This window comes from Monodon monoceros, unplaced genomic scaffold (assembly GCF_005190385.1).
Source record: "Monodon monoceros isolate NGI ecotype Baffin Bay Population unplaced genomic scaffold, NGI_Narwhal_1 Super_Scaffold_21, whole genome shotgun sequence".
Classification (NCBI taxonomy): domain Eukaryota; kingdom Metazoa; phylum Chordata; class Mammalia; order Artiodactyla; family Monodontidae; genus Monodon; species Monodon monoceros.
Window position 1 is genome coordinate 140,288,764 of NW_021703778.1, and position 13,805 is coordinate 140,302,568.

Genomic DNA, 13,805 nt, shown 5'->3' on the forward strand with positions numbered 1-13,805 from the left:
CACAGTCTTCTTGTATGTTAACACAACTCATTAGGTTATGCTTTCTTTGGTCTTTAATCTAGGAGTATGTTTTAGTCCCTTTGGATTTTAGCAACTCCTTGTTCTCTTGGTGTTCTGATTTTTGAACTATCATGTTCCTTCATACAAATTCTGAAGTAACAGCCTAAAACCTTTTTTTTAAAATTTTTTGGCCGCACCACATGGCACGTGGGATCTTTGTTCACTGACCAGGGATCAGACCCGCGCCCCCTACATTGGAAGCGCGGAGTCTTAACCACTGGATCGCCAGGGCAGTCCCAAGCCTAAAGCTTTAATTTAAAACATCTTCAAGTTCTAGGCGTGCCTGACTATAGTAAACAGACCTACCTTAATGTGTTACTGTGACTTAATTTCACTTTCAATGTTCTATATCTTAAGCATGGTGGAGGTTACAGGACTACATATATCTGCCAAAACTCATTGCACTTAAAGTGTCAATATAAAGTATGCATTAAAGCTGTTTAAACATTTTCAGGTTTATTTTTTCTTAGCAGCTTTCAGTCACTAAAAACTATAACAAGTTCGTTGTTTGTATATATTCAAAAAATTTGAGCACTACTAAGCTTTAGGTACTAGGAATACAATAGTGAACAAAACAGAAATACCTGTTATGGAATTCTCATTCTAATGAGGGGTGGTTGGAAGCAGAAATAAGTAAAACATACAGTATGTCAGATGTAATGAGCGCTATAGAATAAATGAAAGCAAGGGATGGGGGGATAGGGTAAGCATTGCAGATGTAGGTAGGAGGGCTCACTGAGGAAGGGGTCATGTGAGCAGACCCTTGGGAGGTAAGGAAAGGAACCATGTGCATATTTGGGAGAAAAGCATTTCAGGAAGAGGGTAAGTAAAGTGCAAAGACCCTGAGATAGAAAAGTGCCTGGAATGTTCAGGGAACAAAAAGCTGTTCCTGAGGTCTTGCCAGTGGTTATCATGTGGGGAGGGAAGGGCCTTTCTACACTCTTATCTCCAGTTTTTCAAGAAAAGCCAGAAATCTGGGTTTTTACGGGAGATTTAAGAAAAATGTGATATTCATAAAATGGAGTATTGAGCCATAAAAAGGAATAAATTGCTAGTTCATGCTACAAAATGGATAAACTTTGAAAGCATTATACTGAGTGAAAGAACGCAGAAGACCACATATTGTATGAATCCATTTATATGAAATGTCCAGAATAGGCAAATCCATATAGAAAGTGATCAGTGGTTCCCAGGGGCTGGGGGTAGAGGGAATGGGGAGTGACCGCTAATGGGCACTGGTTTCTTTCTGGAGTGTGATAAAGCTTTTCTGGAATTAGTAATTTGCTAATGCCTTGGCAAAAGCATGCATCACTGATGAACCTCAATATAGGTAAATCTATTATAGATGTTTTTGGGATTTGGCAAATTTCAATGTAACCATATCTTTCCTGCTTAGAAGAAGGCAGCAAAGAGTTTAACTTACATCTTATATTTCAAAGTTGTTTGATATCTAACATTTACTATGTTCTAGGCACTATGCTAGGTTCTTGCTATTATGTGATTTTTTTTTTTAAACAAAGTTTGGGATTATCCATGTATTTTATTATTATTTTTTAAATATTTGCTTATTTATTTTGTTGCACCGGGTCTTAGTTGCAGCAGGTGGGCTCCTAAGTTGCGGCTCAAGCGCTCCTTAGTTGGGGCTCACCAGCTCCTTAGTTGGGGCATGCAAACTCTTAGTTGTGGCATGCATGCGGGACCTAGTTCCCTGACCAGGGATCGAACCCTGGCCCCCTGCATTGGGAGCGTGGAGTCTTATCCACTGCACCACCAGGGAAGTCCCTATTATGTGATTCTTAATCTTAAGAGCAAATTATGATACCCATTAGGATGGCTAGCATGAATAAAACCCCAAAATAACAAGTGTTGGTGAGGATATGGAGATATTGGAACCCTTGTGCACTGTTGGTGGGAACATAAAATCATACAGGTACTGTGGAAAACAGTGTGGAGTTTCCTCAAAGTTAAAAATAGTTACTAGATGATCTACAAATTCTACTCTGGGCATATATCCAAAAGAATTGAAAAATAGGGTTTCGAAGAGATATCTGTACACCCATATTCACAGCAGCATTATTCACAATAGCCAAAAGGTATAAGCAACCCAAGCGTCCACTGATGGATGAATGGATAAGCAAAATGTGGTACAAACATACAATAGAATATCAGCCTTAAAAAGGAAAATGACATAAGCTGTAACATTGTGACCCTTGAGAACATTATGTTAAGGGATATAAGCCAGTTGCAAAAAGACATACTGTATGATTCCACTTATGAAGTACCTAGATTAGTCAAATTCATAGGGAAAAAGTAGAATGGTGGTTCAGGGACTGGGGGAAGAGGAATGGAGAGAGATGGTTTAACGGGTAAAGAATTTCAGTTTTACAAGAAAGTGTTCTGGAGATGGATGGTGGTGATGGTTATGCAACAATGTGAATGTACTTAATACCACCTCATGGTTAAGATGGTTATTTTTATGTGTATTTTACCGCAATTTAAAATTAAAAAGGAAACACTTAAAAATAAGTTAGAATAGAATATTCTAAGAACAAGGAAGGTCACTTGAGGTTGTAACTTCTTAGGGACATAATGCTGTAGGCTTGAAAATTTTTTTCAGCTTGTTATTTAGCACATTGTTCTATAAAAGCTGAGAATGGAAAAAAGTAAAGTATGGCCTGAAGTTCATACAGTCAGCAGTAGAAGTAGTTGAGAACCTCATTTCTTACCATATACAATCTAGCTCCTCAATTGGTGCAGTCAGCTGCCTTCTCAGCTCTTACCATGGTTGAAGAAACTGAGTGGCACCATCATAAAGGTACGGTCTCCAACTTCTTCCAAAAATCCTGTTTCTCATGATGGCTATTTCAAATCTGTACCCATAATCATCCTGTTTTTCCAACTCAGGTATGAACTCCCTAACTTCTAGCTCTTCTCCCCATCATCCCCCAATGAGTTGTATCGACAAAGATACTATTACACTGTCCTCAGAGGATGAGGTATCCAGTCCTTCCTGTATTAGGTAGGTACAATTGCACGTGATAAGAGCCCCAGATAAGCGGTTTAAGAAAAATAGTTCACTCTCTAGGAAATAGTCTAGAGAGAAGTCCAGAACTGGTTTGGAGGCTCAGTTCATTGAAGTTCAGTTCCTAGATTCTTATCTTCCTGCACTACCAGCAAGGCCTCTATCTAGTGGTCCCAGATGGCTGCGGCCTCATTTCTGGCAGCAGGATGGGAAAATAAACCAACAAGCGGGCTAAGGGAGAACTTGTGCTTTCCCTTAAGGAAAGTTCCCAGGACACTGCTGCAGGATACCTCTGCTTATCCTTTTGGCTTCAGTGGGTCACATGGCCACAGCTAGTTGGAAGGGAAGACGGTGAATTTAGTCTCTTCTAAGGGGTCGTGCCCCAGCTAAAATCCTCTGTGGAGGAAGGGAAGAGCAGATATCGGACAAGTGGCTGTCAGCCACACCACCTCCCTGTGCTCTAGATCCCATCCCTTCCAGGCTCCCGAGGGTTCTTGTTCCAGCACTGAGCCCTTCTCTCCCCTTGTTTCTCAGCGTCCCTCTACTAACCTGTCCCTTCAGTAAGTAAGTGCAAATCTTGCCCACCTCCCATCCCCCTCTGCCGTATGTAGCCTTCTAGCTCTTGTCCAGTTATTTTGTTTCTCTTCAGAAACAAAATAACTGGCTTCCCTACTGCCTTTTCACAGGTCAACTTGCTATAATCAGGGGTCCTGGGCCATCATTGCAATGAAACTGGTTTTGCTGAGGTCTCTGACCTCCTACTTTTTAATATGGTGGACCCTGCAACATTCACTTTCGACACTATTAACCATCTTATCTTATTGAAACTGCCACCACTCTCTGCTGATTTTAACTCTTCGGGTTCCTTTGCTAGACCCTCTGCTGCCTACCCCTTACATTTTAGTATTCCTCAGGGTTCTGTCCTTGACCCTCTACTTCATGCTGTCTCAGTTGGCCATTTGTCCATTTCCACGGCCTTCCTGTTACCTGTGTGCTGATGCCTCCAGAACTTTATCTCCAGCACTTATTCCCCCTCCCTCCCAGCTCCAAACCTGTATACCAGCTGGCTTCCATGTATCTTCTTAACATTTTATTACAGGAGTGTTCAAACATAAGAAAAGTAGAGATGGTAACATAATGAATTTGATAGCTATCACCTAGCATCAATTATCTATACCTGGCAAGGTTTCTCACCCCACCTCCATACCTTTTGAAGCAAATCACAGACATCATTTTGTTTCATCTGCAGATATTTCATTATATGTCTTCAAAATACGAGAATGCTTTAAAACCTAACTACAATACCGTTATCACACCTAAAATAAATTAATATCAAATACCAGTATTGGGAAATATAATTTTAAAAAATCTCCCATCTGAGAACCTATCCACAAAGGTGGTAGAGAAGGAAAAACAGTTTATTATTGAATAAGCATTAAATCGGGTGATCTGATAAAAGACTGCAAAGACAAATCTTACTCTTTTCTATAGCCAAGCAGGTGCAACACAATCCATGTTTTCAAGATTAATAACTAGTCCTCCAGTTAGAGGACTTTGATAGTTGACCTTTTGTCACATGTAGCTCATCCTAACTCTATCATGGAAATTGGAGTGATTACCGGTTAGCTGACTGGCTTTATCTGGAGGGGAAACAAACTTCTCCTATCTTAAAGCGGGGAGGTAGTTTTTTGGCAAATTGAAGCAAGGGGCCAACCACTCATACCCATAGAACTGGGGGGTTGGGGACCTAGATGTTTGTATTTCAAAAAGTGGTTCCCAAGTCCTTGAGGAAACATTCCTGGGTTGTGAGGCCTATTTAGTCATTATAAAGATTACGTACATGTGAAAAGGACAGAGAAAGAAATTCTGAAACACAAGGGAGGAGAGAAGTTTTTACCCTTATTTTCAACAGAGATAATTAAGTCTATTTTCAACTTGTATCTGCCCTTACACCAGTTAATGTTCACATTGCCCGACTGACTTACACTTTTTGTGTTTAGTTTTTTACAGTTTGAGTTTGGATCCAAATAAGGTCTGTATTGTTATCTCGTAAGTCCTTTATAAGTCCCTCCTGTTTTCTTCCTTCTTCCTTGCAGTTGATCTGTAGCGGAAACTAGGTGATTTGTCTGTAGAATCTCTCAGCTTGTATTTTGCAGATCACATCCCTGTGGCATCCTGTGACATATTCTTTGTCCTCTGTATTTCCTTTCTACTGGTTATTGGATCTAGATCCTTGGTCAGATTCAGGTCCAGTTTTTTTCTGGCAGTTCTGCTTCGTAGGTGGTGGCGTACACTTCCATCAGAAGTGATGTCATCGGCCATTGAACACTGCCTAGATCTGAGCCATCAACTTGTTTCCACGTATTATCAACAGGATATTCTCTAACGCCCCAGTATCAGAGTATCCAAAACTGAACTTACCATCATCTCCACTCCCTTCTCCTGTGGTTTCTCATCTCTGATGGTAGCAGAGCCAGAAAGCTGGAGGGAAAACATTTTCTCTCTCCTCCACACCCCTCTAAGTATTGCTGGAATCTTGTCAGTTCTGTCTGTCTTGTCTTTACAGCCCCTCTGGAAGCTGCTCTTCTGCAGGCCAGGCCATTTTCCAGAGGCCACCAGATCACTAGATTAACAGTGCAGATTCTTTTTTTTTTTTTGGCTGTGTTGGGTCTTCGTTGCTTCGCACGGGCTTTTCTCTACTTGCGGCGAGTGGGGTCTTCTCTTCGTTGTGGTGCGCAGGCTACTTATTGCAGTGGGTTCTTGTTTCGGAGCACGGGTTCTAGGTGCGCGGGCTTTAGTAGTTGCAGCACGCCGGCTCAGTAGTTGTGGCACGCAGGATAGTGCAGATTTGATTTGTCACCTCCTGACTTGAACCTTAGTAGCTAGCTGCTGCATTTAGGACCTGGGCCCTGCCCGTTCCTCCTTCCTCATCTCTCTGCAGTCCTCCTGGATGGACCCTGGGCATTGTTCTGTAGGGCTGAAGGTATTATGTGCTTCTGCTTGGCAAGCCTTTCCCCTTTCATTCCTGGCTAAAACCTTCAGGATTCAGGTACTGATGCTTCTGAGAAGTCCCCTTGGCTCATCCTGGGTCTGAGTCAGCACCTTCCCCTGTTCCCATCACACCCTGTGCACAGTTGCATCTTCGCAGTTTGCACTGGCCTGTGCTTTCCCTGCCTGTCTTCTGACCAGGCTGTGAGCTTCCTGAAGGCTGCAACCAGGTGCACAGTCAGCACACAGTTAGCTTTTGTTGAAGGACGAAATGGGGCAAAGCATCCAGGCTTTCTCCTGGAACTTCATTCACATCGTGATCCGTGGGATTTTCCCGGATCACTATTTCCTTACTCTCAAAATGGTTTGTTCCTCAGAAGCCCCCTGGTTTCCCAGATTTTAAAAATGTTTAAATTGAATAACTGTCATATATCAAATTTTAAACTCTTACAAGGTATTGGGCTACCAGTTGATGATTTTAGTCAAGCTAAACGTTGGTAAGTGGCAATGACTAGTTTTTGCCTCCTTTTTTGAAACATACTTATTCCAGGACCTAAGTAGCTAATGATGACTGCTTCAAGCCTCTAGTTGCTTTAGAAAGGAGTGGCGTTACTCCTTTAATATCCAAAATAGCACATTCAGAGGCCTAGAACCTAAGGGGATTACTGTGGTTGGTTTAAATAATTTAATCCTTGAATAAACTTACTTGTCCCTATTAAAGACCAAGCTCTCTCTTTTCTTAAAAATAAGTTTATTTATTTATATTTTTGGCTGCATTGGGTCTTCGTTGCTGTGTGTGGGCTTTCTCTAGCTGAAGCGAGCGGGGGCTACTCTTCGTTGTGGTGTGGGGGCTTCTCTTGTTGCGGAGCACAGGCTCTAGGCTCGCGGGCTTCAGTAGTTGTGGCATGTGGGCTCAGTAGTTGTGGCTCGCGGGCTCTAGAGCACAGGCTCAGTAGTTGTGGTGCACGGGCTTAGTCGCTCCATGGCATGTGGGATCTTCCTGGACCAGGGCTCGAACCCGTGTCCCCTGCATTGGCAGGCAGGTTCTTAACCACTGCGCCACCAGGGAAGTCCCCCAAGCTCTCTTAATAATGAGGGTGTATTCCTATAATAGGTGTGGTAATGCTAGTATCTGAAGAGAAGAAAGCATCTTTTTGGCCCCCTCCTCTACCCCAAGAAGCCAGAACCACAGAATAGGAAAAGAAGTAGAAAATACCTTCCTGTGTGACCTGAGAACTGAGTCACAGCAGGGTGTGGCATTGTGGTTAGGGCTTTCAGAGAATTGGTGTTCCAAGTGAAATTGGCCATGCCTTTATATTCTTTTACAGGGAAGGTAGAAAATTTGAACTGTGTGTGACAGCTGGGCTCCTTAGGAGCTATTTCGATGAGAAATCAGTGGGCCTGTGTACGTTTGCTACTTCTCACCAAAAACTCTTGTTCTTATCCAAATGACATAGTCGTATTGCAAACAAGTTTTGGGAAGTCTTAGATTACACCATCTATTGCAAAGAAAAGGGTGGGGAGAAAAACCACAAAGATGCCTCATCTAGTTGAACTAATAATGTAATAACCCCTAGCATGTGTAGGCTTTTCCTTGTTATCTCATTTCAATCCTTGTAACGACTGTGTGAGGTGGGACAAACTTCGAGACTGAACTTGGTTGGTGATCTTGACTCTTCTGGGAAGGTAGGGGCCGAAGGACAGGATTCTTTCCTTCGTGTCTGTTGTGGCCACTTGACCCACTGTGGCCATCTCATCTCCTGTGCGCTCTGCTTTCAGCCTGGAGTAGCGTGGAATGTGGTCTGTCTGGTTTGTTGAGGTCCCTTGTGAAACTCACCAGGATGCTAGCCCAGGTATGGGGCAGGGAGCTACACATCTGGACTGGTTAACTGGCAGAGCTGTAGTCACTAGCCCTTTAAATCCTTTCTGGAACAAGTTGGAGCATCAAGAATTTAAAGAAGAAAGATCACATATTCTAAAAAGCAGTACTTTAGCCCCAGGGATTGTTGCTGTCTCTTCCCGTGGTTTGATACTGGAGTAGCTTGAAGTTTTGTCAGCATGTTAACAACAGATTTTTTTCTCAGAGAATCTTAACAGTCTTGTTCTGCACGAGGGAAAGTGGTTCTGTCGCAGTGACCCGTGAAGCCAGAGGAACCCTCCTCTTACCTCTGCTCCTGCTTGTGCTGGAACCAGGCTGTCAGGGTGCCGTCAGCTGACAGTGTGCCCAGAAAGCCTGAGTTGGCTCACCACGGTCTTGGAGGTGCTTGGAGGGTTGACATGAGTTGGGTTCAGAGGGGCATACATTACTAAGCCTATCCTCAGCAAGTGGTACACTGTTCTTCTTCGACAAGTTAAGATGTGGCTGGAGAACCAATTAGCAGGAAACATAAATGGTGTTGCAAGTCATCTCAGTAACATGTCTTGAGCCAAACTTTTGGGTTTGTTTTGTATTGGGATTTTTTACTCAAGGATCACATTCACGCAAAGGCATCTATTAACATCACATCTGTATCAGCTGATCTTGAGGTAAACTCCGATAGATGTTAGATGGCCATGTCTGAAGTGGCTGGCCTGGATGCCCGGGGTCACCTTCCATCCTTGAGCCCCTAGTGCCACTGTCCTTGGTCTTCCTCATCCATGGTCTTCACTGCCTCTAAGAACACCTCCTGTTGAACAGGAGAACAGAGTGGGGAGGAAGCGAGTGTCGAGAGGGTTGGTTGGAGCAGTCTTATGAGGGGCTTTGAAGAAGTGAACTAGAACAAATAGGTATACTTGTGTGATATGATTTCTTTCCCTAAAGCACCAAACTTCTTTTGGAGGCTGGGTCTAAGGAAGCAAAGAGCTGATTCTTAGATACCCCAGGACACATGGTTCTTGAGGTTGTACAGCCTCTGGGAGTTAAATGCACTAAACAAAATTCAGACCCCTGCATTTTACTGGTGGTAGCCAAATGAGTTTACCTTATATAACAGTCTCTTCAAAGGTTATTACCCAAATCACATTTTAGGGATAAGAGAAATTCTGCCTACTTCAAATGACCTGAATTAACTGGCATTCCTTTCCTAGTTTACAGTAACACTGCAACTGTTTTCAGTAGGCTGGTCTTCCAGGTACAACTTTGAGGTTCTAAGAGTTAGCAGATGCCATCCTTTAAAATCCTGGGAACTCCCTTTCTGTGGGATGAAATCTGCTGTGTACAATATTTGAGTCTATAACTTTAAGAGCCACCAGTGTTCTCTCAGCACCAAATGAGAACTCAGAGTCTTTGTTTTTCTGCATGTTTCACTGACTTGTTATTCCTGACAAATCATAAACGTTCATCCTATTCAAGGACAGTTCGAAAAACTGTACACTAATAGACTCTTAGATTTTCTCCAAGTCTAATATTCTGCCAGTGAGCTACCTGTGGCTTGGCAGACACGCCCGTGTGTCAGCCCACCTCAAAACCCACCTCTCTTGACTTGCTGGGAGGCTTGGGAGCAGCTGGAGCTACCTGTAAGTGGAAGTCAGAGCAGCAGAGAGAATGCGCTACCCTTATGCTATCAAAATGCCTGCTCACTCATTCTTTCGTGAGTCTCTAACCAAAGGAGGATTCAGGCTTGTTCTAAACAGTTGGAGCTATTTAACTTTGCTGAATTTCTTCCTCCGAAGTATGTGGATAATCGTACCAGCAGAGGAAGTAAGGATTAGTAGCTATTGTAAAGCATCTAGCTAGCACTGTGTGGTGTGTGGAGAAAGACAGTTTTGTTCCTTTTCCTTCTTTCCTGTCACTGACTTCTTTCAAGGATTCACTGGTGATGAGGGCCCTGAAATAGAAGTGCTGTCCACAGACACTGCTAACGTCAGATAGGGCTGTTTGGATTTCTTCCGGTTGCATCATTCTGTGGATGCACTTGTGTTCTTGTTCCACTCCAGTGGAACCTGAGAGGTTTATCAAGGCCAAAAGTAACAACCGGGCCTAAAAGATCAGAGTAGTAGTCAGTGTATTTTTATTACCAGCACTGGGGAGAGAAGCAGTGAGGTGGTGCCAGTGTATACAGAGCTTGACTTTTTCCCACTGCAAATGAAAAATGAGAGCCCTTTCCAGTCGGTTCCAAATGTGTTTGATATGAGAGCTTCCTTGGAAGTTTCAGGTTTATTTCATCCTACAATGCCTTCTAACAGAGGAAAGAGCAGCAGTGAAATATTATGTCTCATCTGATTTACACTTGCAGATGAGGTGACCTGAAGCACAAAAAGTTTGAGAAAGGGACAGCTCTCTCCAGTATGAGAGATATTCCATGTTATAATATTTGCTTTTTTCACTATTATTCCAAGATTCTTTAAAATTAGTGAGACCATTTACCTTTTGAACTAGAAGAACTTGCCATTGTACTCTGCTAAGGTAATTGCTTTATCATTACTCAGTTCATCCTTCTCTTAACAAAAAATTAACCTCCCATCAGCCTCTCTACTCCTCAAACACTGGCCTACGGGTCGTAATTCATGTTCCCTATAACCTCCTTTCACTCCTTTAGCACTCACTCATTGTCCCTAGTCCTTACCAGGAATTTAATGTGGAAATCAAAGAGCAGAGTTGGGAGTCATATAAGGTGGGCCACTCAGGGCCTCTCAAGGTATTGATCCCTTCAGGGGGTCTGGCCCTCAGCTCTGTGGGTCCAGGAACAGAAGTCTTGAAGTGTGCAGAGTTTATCAGGCTTTCAGACCCAGAGACTCGTGCTAACCATGATGTATAAGCCCAAATGCCCGTGCGTAGTTTCAGTGAGCAAGAGACCTTCTGGCATCCACTGTCAGGAAGCCCTCTTGCTGGTATGAGGGCAACTGAGAAACTAAGTGAATAAGCAGAAGGCTGTTTGGTGAGCAAGGAGTTGGAACCCACCACCCAGGCTGTGAATTAAGCTGGTGATTCACTCCACAGAGTTATATGTTTAATGACCAAAATACCTTTATGAAATTCAGTCTCTCTTCCACGGCGAGTGTTGCTGTAATACCATCAAATTCTCTTAAGTTCCCTTTTTAAGCTTTCTGCAGCTTTATTCTGATAAGTAAATAATAGCCCAGTTTGTACTGTTTTCTGTCATACTTATCTAAGTGTACATCCTAGATTCCATGACTGGACTTAGTGTTCCCCAAGTTCTACCACTTAACCACCAGGATGATCACTTTAATTCGCATGTATTTCTTATTGGTCATGGAAGGATTAAATGAGTTAGTCTTCAAAAATTAATATTAACATTATTATTCAATTAGATTATAAACCTTTTCTAATTATACACCTAATATAAAACGCCAGTCAAGCCATGGCATCTTGCACCTAGAGATGCTGAGATAAACATGGATATGGAAGTTAAGACATCAAGTATAGGCACTGCCATTCAAATCTGTCCAGCTCAAGACTGTGTTGCAACAATGGCAAGACCTGATACTGACTTGAAAGTTAAAGCTTCATTTCTCTTAAATCTAAAGTGTCCTTCCATATTTCGAGATTTAGTAAAATACATTGTGATGTTACTTGTGGCTTTTTTCTTTTTAAAAGATTTTAAGAAGATTTTTTTTTTTTTTTTTTTGCGGTACGCGGGCCTCTCACTGTTGTGGCCTCTCCCGTTGTGGAGCACAGACTCCGGCCATGGCTCACGGGCCCAGCCGCTCTGCGGCATGTGGGATCTTCCCGGACCGGGGCACGAACCCGTGTCCCCTGCATCGGCAGGCGGACTCTCAACCACTGCGCCACCAGGGAAGCCCTAAGAAGATTTTTATAGATGTTTTATTTATTTTTTCTCTTGGTTCTCAATGTCTTTGGCCTGTTTTCATATTCTTCTACCTTCAGTACCTTTCCTTATTTAGTCGTCCAGATCTTGGTGGTGATCCCTCGGTTGGGTTTATGTTCCAGGCCATTGCTTCTCAAATCTCTACATTCTCTCAGAAGTTTGGCTTTGGATTGAGTTTGGGTTCAAGAGGTAAAGCTCAAACTGTACAATTTATATTCAAGATCGGTCTGTGCTAGTCTTAATACAAATCTTTAATACAAGTCTCTGCAAACATTCAGATGTCTATACTGTGACCACTCGCCCCTCCCCTCAACATACCTGGATTCTAGTTTGAGAAACAGGCCCATAAGAATACAATCTATGCTAACGTTCTGTTTGCGCAAATCCTTTGGTAGTGTTGGATTACTTAGTCCTCACCCTAAATCCAACCAATTTATTGATATAAGTGGTTAAGATTGAAAGACTGGTACTTACACTAAAGATTAACATGTAGTGACTAATGTCATAATTTGCTGGAATATGTGAAACCCGGGTGGGAAAATATTACAGCTTACTGTCAGAATATACCACTAGTTCATTCTGTTTGTTTGTTTCAAAGAGAAGTCTGTGCCTTTACTGGCCGAACAGGCTACTCAAGGTGGATGAAGCAGGAGGAGTGGGTGGCTCTGTGCTTCATAGGCTTGTAGGTGATAGAGAACTCGCCCAGGTAGTGGCCGATAATCTTGGGCTTGGTTTCCACCTGGGTGAAGGTCTTGCACACCCACCATCTGGGCAGGATGATCTTCAGCACCTACAGCTTCTCTGTGGGCTGTGCCCCCAGGCTGGCCCTGCCCAGGTGCTTCTGCCACAGCCACAGGGCACTGTGCAGCTGTCACTGTGTCAACAGGTCCAGTGCCTGGTCTAGGTGCTCACCAAAGTAGACGAACTTGCAGAAGGTCCACTGCTGCTTCTGCTCCACTTCTGCCACCTTGTTGGCTCCTTGGAGAGGACTCTTTTTTTTTTAAATTTTATTTATTTAGGCTGCACCAGGTCTTAGTTGCAGCACACGGGATTATCGCTGTGGCACGTGGACTCCTTAGTTGCGGCATGCATGCAGAATCTAGTTCCCCCACCAGGGATCGAACCCGGGCCCTCTGCATTGGGAGTGCGGAGTCTTACCTTACCCACTGGACCACTGGGGAAGTACCTTGGAGAGGACTCTTTAGTTCTTAAAGTGTCAGAATCAAGAGAGAATCGTTGAGATACAAACCGCAGAGTCAAGAATACACACTTTGCGGCAGACGGCCTGAATTTGGATCCTGATTCTGGCACCTAGCAACTGTGTGACCTTGGGACCTTGCTTCAGTTCCCTCAGCTAGAGAAGGGCATACTGTAGCTGCCCAATAGGACTGTTGTGAGGCTTAAGAATTTCTGTTGAGCAGTTGGAACAGTGTTTGGGATCTTGTAAGTAATAACTGTTAAAGCATCCTAAAATTAAGAAATATTTAGGTCCTCAGATTGGCCTTTTATTTTTTTTGTTTTTGGTTTTGTTTTGTGGTACGCGGGCCTCTCACTGTTGTGGCCTCTCCCATTGCGGAGCACAGGCTCCGGACGCGCAGGCTCAGCGGCCATGGCTCACGGGCCCAGCCGCTCCGCGGCATGTGGGATCCTCCTGGACCGGGGCACGAACCCGTGTCCCCTGCATCGGCAGGCGGACCCTCAACCACTGCGCCACCAGGGAAGCCCTGGCCTTTTATTTAAAAAAAAAAAAGTTTGTAATGTGAAAATTCCTAAGTATGTTTCTTTGTCCTAAATTAACAATACTTAATTTTCTTAAAATCCTGCCAGTTCCTCTCGGTATTTTATTTTCACTCTGTAACTCAGGGATATCTGAGGTCTTACAAATTGCTACCAGTTTTGTGATTGTTAGGTTAAGTTAGTGAACATTTCTGGGCTTTACTTTCTAAAACCCAGCTTTTTTATCTGCA

The 13,805-nt window shown here is 43.3% G+C and overlaps 1 protein-coding gene across 1 annotated transcript in view; it reads left to right on the top strand.

Annotated features, from left to right (window-relative positions):
- Window positions 1–13,805, top strand: part of ARG2 (arginase 2) — a 28,050-nt gene that overhangs the window by 5,574 nt on the left and 8,671 nt on the right. The gene's annotated exons all lie outside the window — the stretch shown is intronic.